The sequence below is a fragment of the Rhinoderma darwinii genome, chromosome 9 (assembly GCF_050947455.1).
Source record: "Rhinoderma darwinii isolate aRhiDar2 chromosome 9, aRhiDar2.hap1, whole genome shotgun sequence".
Classification (NCBI taxonomy): domain Eukaryota; kingdom Metazoa; phylum Chordata; class Amphibia; order Anura; family Rhinodermatidae; genus Rhinoderma; species Rhinoderma darwinii.
The window spans coordinates 105,117,864-105,136,348 of record NC_134695.1 but is presented as its reverse complement, the minus strand read 5'-3'; positions in this window follow the sequence as shown (position 1 = coordinate 105,136,348).

Here is an 18,485-nt window from a genome sequence, read left to right as displayed (position 1 = left end):
ACACCCCATAAATGACTTCATTCACACAAGTAGACCCCACAAGGTTTCCTTCAAGGGGTTTATCATATTTTTAGACAGTCCAGTTTTCTTCTGAAAGTTTCTTGAATAAGATGGATCAAAATAAAATTAGCAATTTTTTAGCAAATGCGTCAGTTTATACCAGCATTTTTCACACACAGCATAGACCACGGTCAAAATTAATCTCCGTTCACATTCTGCCACTTCTCCCGTGCACGGGGATACCAAATATGTGGCCTTATTTATCACATAGAGATGTAGGAGGGCGGAGGATAGAAGAAGATTATTTCACAAATCGCTTTTTTTCAAAGCTGGTTTTACAAAACTCAACAGAGTTTCTATAACACTTCCAAAATATCTGCTCTTGAAGCAGAAATCCCAAAATATTCATCTAGGGGTATAATGGGAATTCATTTTTTGGGGTTTTCTAAAATAAGAAATTTCAGGTTAATGCAAATGGAGCTCTCCAGCAGATGAACTTTAGAAAACATCAAACATGACATCCACCCCCCACCCATTCCCTCCCTCACCCTTGGAGTAAAATCAGGGGAAAAATAAAAACGTAATGTAGGGCAAATATATTTTCAACAAATTAACTAAAATCTAATAATTCAGAACAGTGTGGTATTTTTTAAAACATGGCTCAATGCACAGGCCTGGTTGCGAGGGACATGAGGGACAGAAATATCGGGAATCTTTGCGGTGCCCGTCTTTTCTGCAGACGCGGCACTTTTTCTGGGGGTTGCTTCTGGTTGGTGTTGGGGGAATCCGACTGATGAAGTGTCTTTCAGTCAGTCGCGTGACATCCTCAGACTGGGGGCATTCTCGGGTGTCCTGAACATCAAAAATGAGGCCTTCAATAATTTTTTCCTGGAAATCCAGGTATGTGTCTCTGCCTCTGTTTTTTTGGTAGAGCACAAATGAGTTGTGGATTGCCACCTGTAACAAATAAATGGCCACCTTTTTGTACCAGGTTTTAGTTTTGCGTTTTACTAAATAGGGCTGTAAAACCTGGTCGCTTAAATCCACCCCCCCCATGTACTTGTTATATTCGGACACGCTCACTGGTTTGTGCTTGTCCGATGTTGCCCCTCTTTCCCTCACTGCCACTGTTCCTGCGGTATGAATCGTGCTTAGCACATACACATCTTTGCGATCCCTGAACTTGACCGCCAGCAATTCTTCAGATGCATAAGCACAGGAGTCCCCCTTTACCATGCGCTTCCCCACTAATTGCTGTGGAAAACCAATTCGGTTTTTGCGCATGGTACCACATGCCCCAGTCCTTGCAGCATGCAAATGCCTAAACAGGGGCACACTCGAATAAAAATTATCACAGTACAGGTGGTACCCCTTGTGAAGCAGAGGCTGCATTATCTCCCACACAATCTTACTGCTGGTGGAAAGATCAGGGGGGCATCCAGGAACATTTATTGTGCGGTCCCGCCCTTCATAAATCCTGAAGGCGGTGGTATATCCTGACCCGCTTTCACACAATTTGTAGAGCTTAACGCCATATCTTGCCCTTTTGGAAGGTAGATATTGGCGAAAGCTAAGTCTGCCATGAAAGTTGAGGAGGGATTCGTCCACACTTACATTCTGCTCAGGGGTGTAGAGTTGCAGAAATAAATTATTCAGGGAATTTATTAGCGGTCTTATTTTGAACAACCGATCCCGGTTTGCATCGGTACTTGGGGGGGCCTGTGCGTTGTCATTGAAGTGGAGGAACCTCATTATTGTCTCATAACGAGACCTGGGCATTACTGCAGAATATACTGGGGTGGCTTGGGCGGGTCTTGTTGACCAGTAAGACCTAATGGAGGGCTTTTTGACAATACCCATATTTAGGGTGAGCCCCAAAAATTTTTTTAATTCCTGCAAATTGGTGGGCGTCCAATCTCTGGCATGGGTGGATGAAGGTTTCTGCCTTATATATTGCGTGGCATATAAATTTGTTTCGTGGACAATCTGATTTAGGATGTCGTCCGTTATAAATAAATGGAAGTAATCCATTTGGACAAAATTTGTATTGTCCACGGTTATGCCAGGAGTGGCCGTAAATCCGTGGATTCTAGGCCCAAAAGATGGGGCAGGTGCCCATACAAGAGCCTGGACTGGAGGGACCAGGCTGTCCCGTGCTACAGCGCTACTTGGCCCTGCGCTTTCATGTTCTGCAGTTTCGACTGCATCAGGGACAACGTCCCCTGAAGATGAACCTGAAGTGACGCTGTCATCGTCACTACCTAAAACAGGTTCCATCTCGGACGCCATCTCTGATGCGGTCTCCGACTCAGACCACAGCATGGCGTATGCCTCCTCGGCGCTAAACAACTTCCTCGCCATAACGTAACTAACACTAACACTAACTAAACAAATTTATTTTTTTTTATTTTTTTTATAAAACACACAAACTAACTGCTATATATATCTACACTACCGCTAACAAAAAAATAAACCGCTATTGCTATATATATTATATATATGTGGATATATATATAATTATATACTCCCTACCTGCCTATTCTAATAGAATAAAAGAAAGAAAGGTAGATAGATAGAAAAAAAGATAGATGGATAGATAGATTGTATAGATAGATAGAAATCTATCTATACAGAGAATGTTTTAGAGTGTAACTGTATTTTTTTGTAACTGTAACTGTATTCTTCTGGCAGCAATTCTCCCGAGTCTCTTCTTCTCCTCAAACTGAAACAATGTTTGAGGAGAAGAAAAGAGGCAGGAGATTTACTGCCAGAATAGTCAAAATAAAACAAATGTGGTCGCTGTGATAGGTTTTCACAGCGACCACATGATCAGGGACCATCAGATTGGTCCCTGATACTCTGCCCAGTGCCCAGAGCTGTTGGTAACAGCGTGGGCACAGGGCTGTGTGCACGCGATCGCGTGCACACTGTTTTATAAGCAGGAATGCATGTGATCGCTGTGATTGGTTGTCACAGCGACCACATGTTCAGGGACCATCAGATTGGTCCCTGATACTCTGCCCAGTGCCCAGAGCTGTTGGTAACAGCGAGGGCACAGGGCTGTGTGCACGCGATCGCGTGCACACTGTTTTCTATGCAGAAATGCATGTGATCGCTGTGATTGGTTGTCACAGCGATCACATGTTCAGGGGCCAAAAGATTGACCCCTGACATTCTGCCCAGTGCCCATGGCTGTTAGCAACAGCCAGGGCATAGAGCTGTGTGCACGCGATCGCGCGTGCACAGTCTCTGAAGTGCGGCCGTATATATACTATACGCCGGACTTTAGAGACCCTGACTGCTGGCCGTATATTTACGGCCAGCGGTCGGGAACCTGTTAAAATCAGCTGTATCTCGGACATATTGGAAATGCTTTCTCTCTTTTATATGTCCGGTAAATTTTTCAATACCCTGTTGGAGTGCTATCTCTTTTCTCTCATAATCTGAATTGTTTGAAAATCTCCTAACTGATTCAATGCCCTCCTTCAATTCCGCTGTACTACGTGCCAACAATATTTTTTCCTCCTCCAGTAAGATCCCCATAAACCTAAGGGACGAGTCAATGGACTCCTCCCATTTACGGAGGAGATCTGGAGACCTAACCCGTGCAGCAGGAATGAGGGCAATACGTAGGCCCCTGTGTACTATTTTGTTTCTGAGATACGTATCAAGCGTCTGAATCTCCCACCACGACCTAATGTGGTCCTTATAAATCCTGGTAAGATGACTAAAAGAGGCACTGATGCTTAGATGTTGAGTCTGTGACACCAGTTCATTTTCAGAAAACACCTCCTGTGCGTCACTCATCCATTTAGCCACGTTTATCTCACCAGTGAGAAAGCCTGCCATCCCCACTGTAATTGTTAAATTATAAATGATAAAATTTGACGTTAAGCAACGATTGTTGCATTGATATGTAACAGGTAGAGATGAGCGAACCGGGACAACCAAACCCGGTTTCAGTCCGAACTTCAGGAAAAGTTCGGTTCGCAGCGAATCCGAACTTCACCGGGTTCGGCCGAACCCGTTTTGACCGAACCCGGCTACATTTTTGGCGCCTGCCACATGTTACATCTAAAATGGAGGATTTCACAAGATCACCTGACATCAGGCTACCCCATAATGCCTTGCAAACGGCTCTCCCAGCCAATCGGGAGGTAGCATAGGGGCGGGCTCAAGCCTGCAATAAAAGTCTATGCACGGAGCTCAGCGGCCATTTTACAGACAGGAGCTGTAGGGATAGCATCTCTGTGCAGTAAGGGAAAGCTTTAGGAATCTAAAAGGCAGGAATCCAGAAATCGAAGGGGCTCATCCACTACTCACTACTCAGCCAGTGTGTGAATACGCTTTTATAAGTGGCTCATCCCCGTTGCATCCAACTTGCAATACAGGCAGCCTTTGTAGTAGTGGTAGTAGTAGTACTACAAGGCCCAGCATTCCCTGAGTGCACTGCAGCGAGGCTGATTGAAATTCTCATTCATTGCCATTTGCCAAGCCAGTGTCAGTGTGTGAATACGCTTTTAGAAGGGGCTCATCCCTGGCCGTTAACAGGAATAACAATCCAACTTGCGATACAGGCAGCCTAGTAGTACTACAAGGCCCAGCATTCCCTGAGTGCACTGCAGCGAGGCTGATTGAAATTCTCATTCATTGCCATTTGCCAAGCCAGTGTCAGTGTGTGAATACGCTTTTAGAAGGGGCTCATCCCTGGCCGTTAACAGGAATAACAATCCAACTTGCGATACAGGCAGCCTAGTAGTACTACAAGGCCCAGCATTCCCTGAGTGCACCGCAGCGAGGCTGATTGAAATTCTCATTCATTGCCATTTGCCAAGCCAGTGTCAGTGTGTGAATACGCTTTTAGAAGGGGCTCATCCCTGGCCGTTAACAGGAATAACAATCCAACTTGCGATACAGGCAGCCTAGTAGTACTACAAGGCCCAGCATTCCCTGAGTGCACTGCAGCGAGGCTGATTGAAATTCTCATTCATTGCCATTTGCCAAGCCAGTGTCAGTGTGTGAATACGCTTTTAGAAGGGGCTCATCCCTGGCCGTTAACAGGAATAACAATCCAACTTGCGATACAGGCAGCCTAGTAGTACTACAAGGCCCAGCATTCCCTGAGTGCACTGCAGCGAGGCTGATTGAAATTCTCATTCATTGCCATTTGCCAAGCCAGTGTCAGTGTGTGAATACGCTTTTAGAAGGGGCTCATCCCTGGCCGTTAACAGGAATAACAATCCAACTTGCGATACAGGCAGCCTAGTAGTACTACAAGGCCCAGCATTCCCTGAGTGCACTGCAGCGAGGCTGATTGAAATTCTCATTCATTGCCATTTGCCAAGGCAGTGTCAGTGTGTGAATACGCTTTTAGAAGGGGCGCATCCCTGGCCGTTAACAGGAATAACAATCCAACTTGCGATACAGGCAGCCTAGTAGTACTACAAGGCCCAGCATTCCCTGAGTGCACTGCAGCGAGGCTGATTGAAATTCTCATTCATTGCCATTTGCCAAGGCAGTGTCAGTGTGTGAATACGCTTTTAGAAGGGGCGCATCCCTGGCCGTTAACAGGAATAACAATCCAACTTGCGATACAGGCAGCCTAGTAGTACTACAAGGCCCAGCATTCCCTGAGTGCACTGCAGCGAGGCTGATTGAAATTCTCATTCCTTGCCATTTGCCAAGCCAGTGTCAGTGTGTGAATACGCTTTTAGAAGGGGCTCTGAAATGTCTGGGAAAAAAAAGGTTATGAAAGGACGGGGTAGAGGAAAAAACACCCATGCCGTCTCCTCTTCCAGTCCAAATGTTGGATCTGTTGGTGCCACACCCAGTACCAGCATTTGTGGCACAAGACGTGCCCAGTTCCACTAGTAGCAGCAGCCATGTGCCTGCTGGTAGTAGTAGCAGTATCAGCAAGCCAGACTTGTCCATCTCCTCCGGTGGGCGGGTTACTTTAGACAATACGGCCATTGTGGACTGGTTGGATGGCTCGCGGTCATCTCAGCAGGAAGACTCTGACGATCTGGCTTCAAGCCAGGTTTCGTTGGATTCCAGATCCTCTACAGTTCCTTGGCACGGTGACAGTAGTAATATAGGTATTTCTAGCGTTTCCATTCCATCATCTATGTCTTCGCTCCCCCTTCCTAGCGGGAAGCCATCTTTCCTGAGAGTCCTAAGAGACATCTCCTCGGGTGCGAAGGAAGATACTGAACAACATAGTGATGATGATGATGATGATGATTTGTTTTCTGCGAGTCAGCCAAAGGAGTGTGTTGCGGCGGTGGTGGAGGTGGAAGCGGTGACCGAGACACATAGCTGCGGTAGTGGGGGTGTTGGTGGTGGTAGCCGTGGTGGCAGACGCAGTAATGAGGGGGGGCATGGAGCCCGCCATGATGTCACATCATATTCACAACACAGTGACAAAAGTGGCGGGGATGATGAGGAAGGCTATGATGATGACGTTGTTTTAGACAGGACGTGGGAACCAGGTGACGAGGTGATGACGGCGTCAGAGGAGGAGGGTAGTAGTGGCGGCACTGGACGTGATAAACAGCCAAGCCGAGGTAGGGGCAGAAGTCAATCTGCAAAACGTTGCAGCGGTAAGGTCAGCTCAGGAGCCGGTGACGGCGACACAGATGCTGGTGTAGGCTCCCGAAAAAAGCCTGCCAGATAAGGGGCAAGCTCGGGTGGTTGTGGTGGTGGTGGTGGTGGACGTGGTACTACCTCTTTACGGTACTCTGCCGTGTGGCAATTTTTCTGTACCTTCCCGGAGGACGAAAACATGGCACAGTGCCGTATCTGCAAGCAGAAAGTAAGGCGTGGGCAGGGCAGCAATGTAGGAACTACTGCTCTACGTAAACACATGGAACGGCATCACAAGGCCATGTGGGACAATCAACATGCCCCACCATCATGTACATCTAATGAAGACCCCTCTTCCGCTGCTGCTGCTGCTCCGAGTCCCTGTCATCTAAGTAGTAGCCAGGCCTTATCCACCATGTCGTTGTCATCATCATCATCACTGTCATCTAGTGCTCCTCCTACGTCCCGTCAGTTATCCATTACGGAATCGTTGTCCAATAAGCAACAATATATACCCAGTCATCCACTTGTCGTGCGGCTTAATTCACACCTGGCTAAGTTGTTGGTGGTGCAGTCGCTGCCGTACCACCTGGTCGACTCCGCCGGCTTCAAGCAATTGATGGCTTGCGCTCAGCCTAGTTGGCGAATACCTAGCCGACATTACTTCTCCAAAACAGCTGTCCCTGCCTTGCACAAGCATGTGGAGGAAAAGGTGTGCCAGTCCTTGCAATTATCCGTGTGCAGCAGGGTACATGCCACCGTCGACACGTGGAGCAGCAACTATGGGCAGGGACAGTACATGTCTTTCACGGCCCACTGGGTCAATATTTTGCAGTCCGATGCACCACCGCAGCAATGCCAGGCATTACCACCTCCACCCTTGTATCTTTCTGGTTCAACTCCGGACACCAGGCGCCTACCATCCTCCTCCTCCTACTCCTCCTCCTCCTCCTTGCCTTCATCCTTGGAGGTCTTCCCGTCCCCGACAGGACACAGCGTATCTTCCACTCCTCCTCCCTCCTCTTTTCATAGGTGCAAGGTGAAGCGCCACAACGCTGTCTTACACCTGCTGAGCCTGGGCGAGAAAAGCCACACAGGGCAGGAGCTGCTGCTGTGCATTAAGGAGGAAATCACACGCTGGCTGTCTCCTCTGAAACTCACACTGGGCAATGTTGTCTCTGATAACGGCAAGAACGTTGTGGCTGCACTGCGTCTAGGTCACCTGACACACGCTCCTTGCATGGCACATGTGATCAATCTGGTCATAACACGCTTCTTAAAGTCATATGTTGGTTTGAAGGGTGTGCTGGCCATGTCCAGGAGGGTTTGCGTTCGCTTTAGACGTTCGTATGCATTTAAGCACGCCCTCCTGGACTTGCAGCGTCAAAACAATCTCCCAGAACACAGCCTGATTTGCGACGTTCCAACACGCTGGAATTCCACCCTGCACATGTTGGACCGTCTGTACGAACAGCGGAAAGCCGTGAATTATTTCCTGATGCAGCAGACGGGCAGCGTTTGGAGCCAGTGTAATTTTGAGCTCAGGCACTGGCAGCTGGTTAGAGACGCATGTCGCGTTTTGAGGCCCTTTGAAGAGGCCACACGATTTGTGAGCTGTGACGCTAGCGGAATGAACAATGTTATGCCGCTGATATTCATTATGGAGCAAACGCTCACAGCGATGATTCAGCAAAGGATGGAGGAAGGATCACATCTGGCTATGGATGTTGAGGAGGAGGAGGATGAGGATTAGGAAACAGGACCTGAAGAGGAGCTGGATTTGGAGATGGAATCACAGGAAGGGATAGGGGACGAGGCAGCCGCACAACATGACAGTGATGGTGGTGATGACGAGTCTGACGACGACCTTGATGATGGACAACCATGGCAGTATGGGGCGGAGATGGAACCAACCGGGCCCTCTGAAACGCTGGCCAGGATGGCGAGCTGTATGCTTCGTTACTTGCGCGCTGACTGTCGTATTGTTAGCATGATGCAAAGAGATGAGTACTGGATAGCCACACTTTTAGACCCTCGGTATAAAGCCAGAATGGGGGAGTTTTTTACGCCTTCCGAGAGGGAGGCAAAATTGGCTTATTATCGAGAGAAGCTATGCAGCCAGCTTGTCACGGCTTTCAAACGGCAAACACCTGCTGCAAGCATGTCTGACCGGGGGGCCACTCTCCGCTCCCCACTGTCTCATCGTTCCACCGCCTCTGGCAGAGCTACCTCTGCAATAGGCGGCAGCCGCGGCAGCAGCGGCAGCAGCAGCAGCAGTAGCAGCAGACAATTCAGTTTGGAAAATATGATGACAACATTTTTACATCCAATACCCCGACCTGACACACATCGTAGTCACCAAAGGGATGTTCACCATCACCAGGTGCAGCACCTAAACAACAAGGTTCACTCGTACCTGGACTGTGCCCTTTCTCCGTCAGAAATGCTGATCCCAGACCCCATGGACTTCAGGGTCAGCAGATTGGATCATTGGCAAGAACTGGCCCAGTTTGCCATGGGTGTACTGTCTTGTCCACCCTCCAGTGTAGCGTCAGAGAGGGTATTCAGCGTGGCAGGGGGCTTCGTCACCCCTAAGCGAACAAGATTGTCCGCCAACAGCTTGGAAAATCTCACGTTTCTGAAAATGAATCAAGCGTGGATCAGTGAGGATTTTAAAACCCCTGTGCCTGATGCCACTGATTAGATCTGACATTGCTGCTCCTGCTGCCGCTGCCGCCTGCTACTGCCGCCTGCTACTACGGGATTCTGTCCTGTCCACTCTTTTTTTAATGTGCCGCTGTTGGTGCTGCTACTACTTCTACCACCAATCCACCCCAGTGCCGTCTGCTACAAGCAGGCCTGCCCCACCACAGGGCTTTGTCCTGTGATTGTCCAGTCTCTTTTTTTAATGTGCTGCTACTACTACTACTACCACCCTTGCTGTCTGTGTTGGCTACCTCTACCACCAATACACCTCCACTGCCGTCTGCTACAAGCAGGCCTGAGGCCTGCCCCACCAGAGGGCTTTGTCCTGTGACTGTCCAGTCTCTTTTTTTAATGTGCTGCTACTGCTACTACTACTACCACCCTTGCTGTCCGTTGGCTACCTCTACTACCACCAATACACCTCCACTGCCACCCGTCTGCTACAAGCAGGCCTGCCCCACCACAGGGCTTTGTCCTGTGACTGTCGTCCAGTCTCTTTTTTTAATGTGCTGCTACTACTACTACCACCCTTGCTGTCTGTGTTGGCTACCTCTACCACCAATACACCTCCACTGCCGTCTGCTACAAGCAGGCCTGAGGCCTGCCCCACCACAGGGCTTTGTCCTGTGACTGTCCAGTCTCTTTTTTTAATGTGCTGCTACTGCTACTACTACTACTACCCTTGCTGTCCGTTGGCTACCTCTACTACCACCAATACACCTCCACTGCCGTCTGCTACAGGCAGGCCTGAGGCCTGCCCCACCACAGGGCTTTGTCCTGTGACTGTCCAGTCTCTTTTTTTAATGTGCTGCTACTACTACTACCACCCTTGCTGTCTGTGTTGGCTACCTCTACCACCAATACACCTCCACTGACGTCTGCTACAAGCAGGCCTGAGGCCTGCCCCACCACAGGGCTTTGTCCTGTGACTGTCGTCCAGTCTCTTTTTTTAATGTGCTGCTGCTACTACCAGTCTACCACCCTTGCTGTCTGTGTTGGCTAGTCTACCTCTACTACCACCAATACACCTCAACTGCCACCCGTCTGCTACAAGCAGGCCTGCCCCACCACAGGGCTTTGTCCTGTGACTGTCGTCCAGTCTCTTTTTTTAATGTTCTGCTGCTACTACCAGTCTACCACCCTTGCTGTCTGTGTTGGCTACCTCTACTACCACCAATACACCTCCACTGCCGCCCGTCTGCTACAAGCAGGCCTACCCCACCACAGGGCTTTGTCCTGTGACTGTCGTCCAGTGTCTTTTAATGTGCTGCTACTACTCACCCTTGTCAATAAAAAGGGTCAATTTTTGGAGGGCTTGTGAAAAGCCATTGCTTGCTGCTTTTACATCCATGTATGGAAGAACCCCAGCAGGCATCTGCCAATAAAAAGGGTCAATTTTTGGAGGGCTTGTGAAAAGCCATTGCTTGTTGCTTTTACATCCATGTATGGAAGAACCCCGGCAGGCATCTGCCAATAAAAAGGGTCAATTTTTGGAGGGCTTGTGAAAAGCAATTGCTTGTTGCTTTTACATCCATGTATGGAAGAACCCCGGCAGGCATCTGCCAATAAAAAGGGTCAATTTTTGGAGGGCTTGTGAAAAGCCATTGCTTGTTGCTTTTACATCCATGTATGGAACTCTTTTATTATAAAAGTAAAAAACATAACAACAACATCAGCCGATGTAAACCATAACCAAAATACAACATATACAAACATAAACATAAGACATTATATACATATTTTTAAATACATCACTGTATTCCTCCATGTTCCCGGACTTGGCCAATTCCTCAACCAGCTACACTCATCCACATTCAACTTTTATCGTATCCCCCCCCACTCTCAGTATCCATTTGCCCCAACTCACTCCCTTCCGTACTCATTTGAAACAATCAGCCGGAATGTGTCAAACCCCCCAACGTTCATACCCATATTTATATACAACATACTTTAATCTTTACACCCACATATACATAAGAATATATATACACCTATACTTTTTTTTACACCTCCACCTATATACCTATATATATATATTTTTTTTTATTTTTTTTTTTATTTTTTTTTTATTTAATATATTTTTTTTTTTTTTTATATTTTTTGTTTTTTTTTTCTTCTCAATGTATATACTAACCCTAACTCTAACTAACCTAACCCTTCACCACACCAGGCCAACACCCCGCCTCATGTCCCCTCATGTCCGCTTAGTCCTGATGCTGGCCTCCGCCACCACACGTAGACCTCCCACTCAGACCCTCGCCCCATGTCCTCTCATGTTCTGCATAGTCCGGGCCCAAGCGGGAGAAAAAAAGAAAACAATATAATCCTCCCCACACCCCCCCATTCCCCCACCCAACCTATCTAAACCCCTGTCACTCTCCCTCGCATATACATAACAACAAAAACACAACCCGAAAGCACCAAGTTCGGTTCCTGTAAGCCTTTATACTGCCTTTATGTACAGAAAACAAAAAACTCTGCCGTGCACAATCCCAGCCTACCACCAGAAAGAGGAGAAAGAGACCCACCCGACCCCCCCGAGGATAGGATCCACCCACGCCGACACCTCCCTATCGCTTCCCCTATCGCTTTCCCCTAAAGCTGTCCCTTCTCTTACCCTTTGTTTGATCTAGCCCTAAACTCGCCCTCCTTTCCCTATTGTTTTCCCTATCGCTTAATTTTTTAGTGCCTAAGCGAGGGCGGACCCCCCCCCAGACGAGCCAGATGAGCCCCCCATCCCCCTGAAGGTCAATACCCTAAGGCACCCCAAAAGAAAAGCCCCTCCATAGGCGAGAGGCTTTGGATGCTCCCAGTCTATCAACCTCCAAAGAACGTACCTTCACCAGGCCGCCGATGATGTTCCCTACAACTTCTTCCACCAGAAGTATTTTGCTCTGCGTAGATACTAAACACTGTGCGTTCCAGGTAAAGTGCCTGACCACTATGCTAACCAAAAAAGAAGTGTTACGGTCCCTACCACCTAGGTCTCCGAACATCCCATAAGCCCACCCGGCGTAGGAGAGGTTGGCTAAGCCGAGCCAGCCGATGGAGGCACCCACCCTTTTGTACACCTCTGCATTAAAGGAGCAATGAAGCAGGAAATGCTCCATACTCTCTAGTGTATCGCTACACTCCTCCCGAGGACATCCTCTGTCATCAGTGTTTCTGTACTTCAAATTGCCCCTTACGTACAGTCTCCCGTGGAAGCAGCGCCAAGCCAGATCCCAAAACTTCTGGGGAATCCTCACTGAATTTAAAAGTTTTAATCCCTCCCTGAGGTCACTACTTGGGCAGTCTTTGAGAGCCAGGGGCTTCTGGAAGTGGGTCATCAGAACCCTTCTGTCGAGGAATTTCCTCGGCATGATCCTGATCTCCCACACCTCCAGACCCCACCGGCGTACCATCTTCAAGACCAGGGCGGCATAAGCTGGGAGATGTCCATGGGGTGTACGCAGGTCTTTCACTTGGCCTCCTCTCTCCCATTCCTGGAAGAAGGGCTGAAACCACTCCCTGTAGGAGAGAATCCACCAAGGAGCCCTCTCTTGCCAGAGGTTTGCCATATTGATCTTAACAAAGGTGTTCACTAGGAACACCACTGGGTTAACCATACCTAACCCTCCTAGTTTCCTTGGTAGATACGTAACTTCTCTCTTAATTAGGTTGAGCCTGTTCCCCCATAACAGTTGGAAGAACAGGCTATAGACCCGAGCCCAGAGAGGTTCTGGCAAGATGCACACACTGCCGAGGTAGAGCAACATGGGCACCAGGTAAGCTTTGGCCAAGTGAACCCTTTCTCTAAGGGTTAAGGACCAACCCTTCCATTGGCCGACCTTCTGGGCAACTAACTTTAGCCTGTCATCCCAGTTTTTCTTGGGATAATCACCCGGGCCAAATTCCACTCCTAAGATCTTTGCAGACCCCTGAGGCTCTGGAAGGGTGTCCAGGAGACCAAAACTAGGATCTCCTCCTCCCAGCCAGAGACTCACGCACTTATCACGGTTAACCTTGGACCCAGATGCCCGTGAGTAACATTCCACTTCTGACATCACCCACTCCGCCTCCCCTTGAGAGGAGACGAAAATGGAGACGGCATCCGCGTATGCAACCACCCTCTGAGTGGCTTCCGGCCCTTCCAAGCCGACCCCGATCCCCGCCAATGGTCCACGGTCAACCATTCTTAAAAAAGGGTCAATCGCAAACACATATAGCAGGGGACTCAGAGGACAGCCCTGGCGGACACCAGACCCAACCTCAAAGGGGGTTCCAACCCAACCGTTAACCAGCGCGAAAGTCTCTGCCCCAGTGTATAAGGTCTGGAGCCAATTGACAAACCCTCCCGGCAGACCATACCTCAGAAGGACCGACCATAGATACTCATGATTCACTCGGTCAAACGCTTTGGCCTGGTCCAAGGACAGGACGTACCCCTTCCACTGGCCAGAATTTCCCCGCTCCACTGCCTCTCTGACACTGAGGACAGCACTAAAAGTGCTGCGGCCTGGAACGGAACAATGCTGGACCGGCGAAAGAAGCCGGGGTGCAAATTTCACCAACCGATTAAACAGCACCTTTGCGAGAACCTTTCTGTCCGTATTGAGGAGCGCTATGGGACGCCAATTCTCAATACGGGTCGAATCCTTACCCTTTGATAGAACAATCAAAGCTGACCTCCTCATTGACTTTGGCAGAGTGCCCGAAGATAGACACTCATTAAATACCGCTGTCAAGAGAGGAACTAGGGTTCCTTTAAAGGTCTTATAGAACTCGGATGTTAAGCCATCCGGCCCTGGCGATTTTTTCAGACCTAGTCCGTCAATCGCCAGCATTACTTCCTCTTCTTTGATTGGATCCATCAAAACATTAAGGGAGGAGTCCTCTCCCGGCTCAGGGATAGTTTCAGCCAGGAAAGCCGACATCTCCTCCCGGTCTGGATCCTGCCTACCCAAAAGGTGAGAGTAGAAGGATCTAACGACCTCCAGAATCCCTGACTTGGATCTCCTCAGGGACCCTGTACTGTCTATTAGTCCTGTCACTATTTTACGACTCACTGACATCTTACAGTTCCTGTAGGGGTCGGGCGAGCGGTACCTCCCGAAATCCCTCTCAAGAACCAAAGATGCGTGCCTATCATACTGACACCTCTTGAGCAACGCTTTCACCCCGGAGATCTCCTCCTGGCTACCTCCGTCCGAGACCAAACGTTCGAGTTTCCTCCTCAGCTCCTGATACAGGCGGTACCTGCTCATGGACCTGAGGCCTGAAAGCCGGCGGAAAAATCCTGACACCCGATATTTAAACAACTCCCACCACTCAGACTTAGTGCCACCTAGATCCAACAAAGGTACCTGGCCCTGGAGAAAATCTTCAAAGGCCTGTCTTATTTCCGCTTCTTCCAGGAGAGTAGAATTCAGCCTCCATATACCTCGACCCATCCGAAGGGATTCTGCAATGTTCAGAGAAAACAAAATCATACAGTGGTCGGAGAATTCCACCTCAACAACGGACACTGGTGAAGAGATGGCTTCCTCCTTCAAAAAAAACCTATCTATCCTAGACCTACAGCTTCCTCTTTGATAGGTGAACCCGGGGTGACCTGGGGTATGCCTGATGTGGATATCCACCAGGCGAGCCTCGCTAGCTATGCTATTTAAGGCTATACTATCGTAGGCCAGTCTGTCTATGGAACCTCCTCTATCGCGGGGTCTAACGACAGTGTTAAAATCCCCTCCAAAGATGACCTGTCGCCTAGAAAAAAGGAAAGGCTTAATCCTCATAAAGAGACTTTTCCGGTCCCACTTAGTTTGGGGACCATAGATGTTGATTAATCGCAATTCTTGTCCCTTTATGAGAACATCTAAAATCAGGCACCTTCCCATTTCTAATTCTATCATCCGTCGGCATTTTACCGGTGCGGTGAAAAGAACCGCCACACCGCTATATGGCTCGGCCGCAAGAGACCAGTAGGAGGGCCCGCGTCGCCAATCCCTCCTGGCTTTTACGACGTCTGCCAAAAGCGCCAGCCTGGTCTCTTGCAAAAACAAAATGTCAGCTTCAACTCGGCTGAGAAAATCAAAGGCCATAAATTTTGCCATATCTGACTTAATGCTGGCGACATTAATGGAAGCCAGCGTCAACGGTGTGGGTACCGCCATCCTGGATGATAAAATTAGATGGCTTTCTTCTTCCCACCCCTGTCATGGTCTGAGGAGGACCCCCCAGACTCTCTCCCTTTCTTAGCACGTTTTTTGGAGGTGGTGGAGTCCATCCCCTCCTGGCGGACTTCCCCCCCCTCACTCACACTCCCATCCTCGTCCCCCTGCCCCAGGTTGACCCCTGCCCCAGAGGCCTTTGTACCTCTCGGGTGAAGGGGTCCGGCGCCCTCTGAGACCCCTACCTCACCCTCCTCTTCACTTTGCTGAAGAGCTGGAAAATCCATGAGGGCTTGGTAGCGGTTGGGGGAGAGCACCAGAGGGGTGCAGATGTTGCCTTCCGTGGCCGGGGCATGGCCAGATGACTTTGGCCCGCTCAAGATCTTGCCCTGTGTCCCAGGTGTTTTTTTAGGCTGTACCCTCTCTTCCTCACCAACACTTTCATATTGGGAGGATTGAGAGTCCTCAGCCGCTTGCTCCCTCTGGATCCTCCTGACCTCCTCATCCAATTCAGTGTCCCCAAGGGCATCCGTCTCCAGGGCAGGCTCCGGGTTCAGGCCAGAGGTCCGCCCAGTTGCCTGGGCTTCCCTCAGCTCCCTCTCCTTTTGCCTTTTCTCCAGCCTTCGATGGTAGGAAGGCTGGAGCCCTCTCCTTGATATCTTCACTTGCCCTTTTGCCCCGCCGTCTCTGCATGCCCCCTCACCCACAGGAGCCACCCCACTTTCTTCTCCTGCAGGCTTGGCGACAACATTGACCACGGAGCGAGGACACCTACTGAATGGGTGACCTAAGTCACCACACAGGTGACACCTAATCTGGTCACACGATGCGGCCAGATGACCTACCCCCCCACAATGAGCGCACTTCTGCACCGTGCAGCTGCGCTCAAGTGTGAGGGGTCGCCACACCGGTGACACAGCCTCGGCTGCCCCTGGTAGAAGACCAGGATGCGATCCCTCCCAAGGAAAGCAGAGGATGGAATGTGGGACACAGTCTGCCCCAGACGCCTAAGTTTAACCATAAACGTCCAGGCCCCTGACCAGATGCCAAACTCATCCAGATTCTTCCTGGGCATCTCCGCCACCTCTCCAAAACGACTTAACCAGGTCATGATGTCAATGCAAGAAAGTGACTCGTTACGGGTGAGAACGGTCACCTTCTTGAGACCATTCTGGCGGGATATCGCTTGTGCAGCAAAATCCCACCAGCCGGGCTCGTCCTTCACCAGCTCATAATTCCCCCAGAAGACCTCCAGGCCTCCTGGTTGAACAAAGCTGATGTCGAACTCAGCTGAGCCATGAGGGTGTATCAGGGCAAAGATGTCACGTGCCCTGAAGCCCATCCCCAGCAGCAGCTCCACCACCGTTTTCCTGGGGGGACAGATCTCATTGCCACGCCACCGGAGACGGACCACATTCCTCCTGACCACAGCCTGCCCGGTTGTCGGGAGCGACCACTGATCTCCTCTTTTCTCTCGGAAGGCCTCCAACCCGTACCTATGTATCCAAAATGATAGGTCCCTCTGCACACCCCCTACAGTCAGGGACTGCTTCCCCTCCCTTAAGGCCTGCAGGAGGCGCTGTTGCAAGTGACCTTCCCCAGGGCCGGAGGACGAGGGTGGGTGGGCTGGTGGTCCCCCCCCCCCACTACCCCGGCATAAGTCCTGCTTGGGGCACTGGGAAGAGGAGCACCAGGCCCTCCCACATTTCCGGCTGACACTTTCTCTCGCAACCCTGTCATTCCCTTGGCCAAGCCAGGCTCAACATTTTTTTTTCTTTTCACTCGCTTTCCCTGCCCTGACTCCAACTCCCACCTCTGCATCATCAGGTGCAGCTACGGAGGGGCCGCCAGATGACATAAGCGGCACCTCCAAGCAACCCTCCGCATCATCGGTGTCCATATCACTTGCCAGGGCAGGAAAAGACACTTCTCTATTTACATCACTATATACTTCATTAATCACCTCTTTATTTACATCATTGCTCTTTTCTTTACCTTCTTCATTCATTTTTATTTTACGCTCTTCATTAACTTTTATTTTACACTTTTCATTTACTGGTACTGTCACTTTAATTTCTGAGCTGCTTTTCAGCAGCAACTCTGGATTTACATTTGCCAAGCCACTCCCCTCCTCCACTCCGGAGTGACTGGCTCCGCCTCTGCCAGAGGCTTTGGCTCCGCCCTTATCCGAGGCATCGGGTGCCTGCAGACCTATTACGCTGACCGGTCGCGGTCTGACAGGACCGGCCACGTTACAGGCACCCGATCCACGGGACCGCGCTGCCGCTGACTTCCGGTCCGCCCCCTCCTCCGATACTTGGCTCACGCCAAGCACCGGTCTCCGGGGCTTGCCGTCAGCCTGCTCTGGGACCACGCCCCCTGCTGCGCTCTGGCCGCCAGTGCCGCCCACTTCACAGCGAGCGCCGTCCGGCGCCATTTTGCCCGTCCTCGCTGCGATCTTCCCGCATTCCCGCCCCGACCCCACTGCAGGAGCCGGGGCTGGGGGGTTTGCGGGTTCTGCACTCCGAACCAGAATCTCTTGTGACCCGGAGTGCAGAGGAGACCCATGGACATACACGAGTCTCACCTCTTTCAGCCGCACCTCCTCTCTCAGCTTCTGCCGCATCTTTTTCTTCCTCCGTTTCTCTGCTGCTGCACTTTTTTCCTCTTCCTCTGGGGGCAGCTCCGAGCCGAAACTGAACCCCTCCAGCGACACAGGGGATTCCTGGTCGCAGATCTGTGTCAGTAGACCGGGGGGGTGCTCCTCCTCTGACCCGGAGCTGCTCCCCGGTAAACGTACCATATTCGGTGAAATAGTCCTTGCCGTTAAATGCCCCGACTCGCGCGGCGCCTCTGCGTCCGACTCCTCCCGTGCTGGGACAGGCACCGGCTCGACAGGGGTTTCCTCCATGGCAGCTTCCATGCTTGCTGCCGAGGTTCCTTGACCGCTTCCTCTAACCGCCATTTCCGTAAAACGGTCCTCATTTTTTAACTTTTCACGAAAACGCCTCCTCCTTTTAGGTTGGTCGCTCTCCTCTCCTCCACTTC